Source organism: Micromys minutus (assembly GCF_963924665.1).
Source record: "Micromys minutus genome assembly, chromosome: 11".
NCBI lineage: Eukaryota > Metazoa > Chordata > Mammalia > Rodentia > Muridae > Micromys > Micromys minutus.
The window spans coordinates 21,926,852-21,930,835 of NC_137980.1; the positions used below are offsets into that span (position 1 = coordinate 21,926,852).

At 40.3% G+C, this 3,984-nt stretch overlaps 1 pseudogene across 1 annotated transcript; it reads left to right on the plus strand.

The window, feature by feature from the left end:
- Positions 1 to 376: 376 nt before the first annotated feature.
- LOC308427577 (complement component 1 Q subcomponent-binding protein, mitochondrial-like) lies at positions 377 to 1,216 on the plus strand (annotated as a pseudogene). The gene has a single exon. The product of its transcript is annotated as a complement component 1 Q subcomponent-binding protein, mitochondrial-like (transcript).
- Positions 1,217 to 3,984: the final 2,768 nt, after the last annotated feature.

The following is a 3,984-nucleotide window of genomic DNA, read 5'->3' on the forward strand; positions in this document are numbered from 1 at the left end:
CAACAACAACAAAAAAGAAATAAAACTGAAAAAACATCCAAAGATCACCCAGCATGTTCAATGGGGTAGGATTCACTAAAGAGATGCAGGAATGGTTCAACATAATGTGGTTAAGTATAAGAAAAATAAAATAAAATTAATGCAAGTACTCATCTAATTGGATGATGAAAAATTCACTGACAATATCTAACCCCAATTTATAATAAAGTTCTTGGAATAGTTATGGATAAAAGGGACATACCTAAACATAAGAATGTCACTTTACAGCAAACCTATAGCCAACATTACATTAACTGGATAAAAATTCAAATTAAGGCGCGAGGTCACAAGGTGTCTTGTCCAGGTCTTCCTTCCCTCTGCACGTGTCCACCCTGCAATGCTCCTGCTGCTTCACTGTGTGCCCCGCACCCTGGGCGCCTCTGCCATGGGCTTCTGAGCCACCATCCCGGCCCAGCCTCTTGGGAATCTACTGCAGCCCATGCCAGGGCCATGCCTCAGGCCCTTCGGTTTGCTCAGCCTAAGAGCAGGCTCCCCCCTGTGCTCTGGTCTTCTGCAGCCCTGGGTTCCCTGCGCGTGCTGCTGTGGTGCTCTGCACACGGAAGGAGACAAGGCCTTTGTTGAATTCTTGACTGATGAAATTAAGGAAGAAAAGAAGATCCAGAAGCATCAGTCCCTTCCCAAGATGTCCGGAGATTGGGAGCTGGAAGTGAACAGCACAGAGGCGAAATGATTGCACAAAGTTGCTGGAGAAAAGATCACTGTTACTTTCAACATTAACAACAGCATCCCTCCAACATTTGATGGTGTGGAGGAGCCCTCACACAGGCAGAAGGCTGAAGAACAGGAGCCGGAACTGACGTCAACTCCCAATTTTGTGGTTGAAGTTACAAAGATTGATGGCAAGAAGACCCTTGTACTGGACTGTCACTATCCTGAGGATGAGATTGGACACGAAGATGAGGCCGAGAGTGATATTTTCTCTATCAAGGAAGTTAGCTTTCAGGCCACTGGAGAGTCTGAGTGGAGGGATACAAACTACACACTCAACACAGATTTCTCTGGACTGGGCCTTGTATGACCACCTAATGGACTTCCTTGCAGACCTAGGGGTGGATAACACTTTTGCAGATGAGTGGGTGGAGCTCAGCACAGCCCTGGAGCACCAGGAATATATCACCTTTCTTGAGACCTCAAAAGTTTTGTTAAGAGCCAGTAGAACTGTCAGGGACTGAAGGCTGTAATTTAAATGGTTAGCTTTGGCCAGTGAACAAAAGCTACCTTCACATCAGAATTGTGCTTTGAAATGGCAGTCATCCTAATATATGGGGGGGCAAGTTTAAATTGTTGCTGTTACACTCCCATTTACTGTTTTTTTTTTTTTTTTTGGGCTTTGTAGATTTTTGTATAACATGAGGATAGACAATAAATCTGACTATCTTCTCCAGGGAAAAAAAATTCAAATTAATCCCACCAAATCATGAACAGGGAAGGGTGGACCATTCTCTCGATACCTACTCAATATACTGTCTAAAAGATTAGCTAGAGCAATAAAACTGAAGGAGGTGAAAGTAATATAAATTAGAAAGAAGGAAGTAAAATTATCTTTTTAAATTTGATATTCTCTGTATTTACAGTTCTAATGGTATTCCCTTTTCCTTGTCTCATCCCCACTCTCCCTCTACTTGTTTCCATGAGGGTGCTCCCTCTTCCAACCAACCTTTCCACGTCAATGTCTTGGCATTGCCATATGTTGGGAAAATGTTGCTTTATTGGAGCAAAGGCCTCTTCTCCCATTGATGCCAGACAATGCTGTCTTCTGCTACATATGCAATTGGATCCATGGGTCTGTCTATGTGTGATCATTGTTTGGTGTTTTAGTCCCTGGGAGCTCTGCAGGGTTTGGGTGGTCGGTAATGTAGTTCTTCCATCAGGTTGCACACCCTTTCTGCCCTTCAGTCCTTTCTCTAGTTCCTTCATTTGGGACCCCATATTTAGTCCGATGGTTAGCTGCAAGCATCATCAACAGTATCTGCATGACTCTGGTAGAACTTCCAAAGAGGCTTCCCTATCTGGTGTTTGCTAGCAACCACTTATTGGTATCAGCAATATTGCTTGGGTTGGTGGCTGCATATGTGGTAGATCCCCAGGTGAGGCAATCTCTGAATGATGTTTTCTTTAAAACCTGCTCCTCTATTTGACCCTGTATTTTCTCCCATGTAGCTTTGTTCTACTTTCTAAGAAGAGCATAGCCATCCAGATTGTGAGCTTCATAAAGTCTGTTAATCGTGTTTTGGTTTTTCAGAGCTTTCTGTGCTAGTATCTGTTAATCAGTGATTGCATACCACTGGGTTACCTCACTCAGGATGATTGCTTCTAGTTCCATCCATTTGCCTAGAAATTTCATAAAGTCATTGTTTCAAATAGCTGAGTAATACTCCATTGTGTAAATGTACCACTATTTTTTTTATCCATTTCTTTATTGAAAAACATCTGGGTTCTTTCTAGCTTCTGGCTATTTTAAATAAGGCTGCTATGAACATGTTGGAGCATGTGTGCTTGTTATATGTTGTGGTATCTTTTGAGTATATGCCTAGGAGAGGTATAGCTGGGTCTTCAGGTAGTACTATGTCCAGTTTTCTGAGGAACTGCTAGATTGATTTCCAGAATGGTTGTACTAGTGTGCAATCCCACAAACAGTTGAGGAGTGTTCCTTTTTTTTATACCCTCGCCAGCATGTTCTGTCACCTGGTTTTTTTATCTTAGTCATTTAGACGAGTGTGAGGTAGAAACTCAGGGTTGTTTTGATTTGCAATTCCGTGATGACTAGGAATGTTGAACATTTCTTTAGGAGCTCTCAGACATTCGATATTCCTTAGTCGTTTGGCTCTATATCCCATTTTCAATAGGATTATTTGATTCTCTGGGGTCTAACTTCTTGAATTCTTTGTATATACTGGATATTAGCCCTCTATCAGATGTAGGATTGGTAAAGATCCTTTCACAAAATGTTGGCTGCCACTTATCCTCTTGACAGTGTCCTTAGTCTTACAGAAAGTGTCCAACTCCATGAGGTCACATTTTTGGACTCTAGATCTTAGAGCATAAGCCATTGGTGTTCTGTTCATTAAAATTTCCTCTGTGCTTATGTGTTCTAAGTTTTTTTCTTATTTTCTTTTTTAATAGTTTCAGTGTATTTTTATATGGTTTGATGCAGAAGTTTTTGATGCACTTGGAATTGAGCTTTGTACAAAGAGATAAAAATGGATAGATTTGCATTCTTCTGCATGCTGACTGCCATTTGAATGAACCAGCACCATTTGTTGGAGATTCTGTTCTTTTTCCACTGAATATTTTAGCTCCTTTGTCAAAGATCAAGTCACCACAGGTGTGTGGGTTTATCTTGGTCTTCAATTCTGTTCTATTGATCTGCCTGCCTGTGTCTGTACTAATACTAAGCAGTTTTCTTTTTATTATTATGATTGATCTATAATATAGCTTGAGGTCAGTGATGGTGATTTTCCCAGAAGTTCTTTTATTGTTGAGAATAGGTTTTGCTATCTTGGGTTTCTTGTTATTCCAAATGAATTTACAAATTGCTCTTTCTAGCTCTATAAAGAATTGAATTGTATATTTGATGGGGATTGCATTGAATCTGTAGATTGGTTTTGGAAAGTCGGCCATTTGTACTATGTTGATCATTTCAATCCATGAGCATGGAAGATCTTTCCATCTTCTGAGATATTCTTCAATTTTTGTTTCGAGACTTCAAGTTCTGTATGAGCATTCTGTATTGTTTGTTTGGTTAGGGTAACAGCAAGGTATTTTATAATGTTTCTGATTATTGTGAAGTGTGTCATTTCTCTAATTTCTTTCTCAACCTGTTTATCCATTGAGTAGAGAAAGGCGGTTTATTTCTTTGAGTTACTTTTATATCCAGCCACCTTTCAGAAGTTGTTTATCAGCTGTAGGAGTAAATTCTGCTGG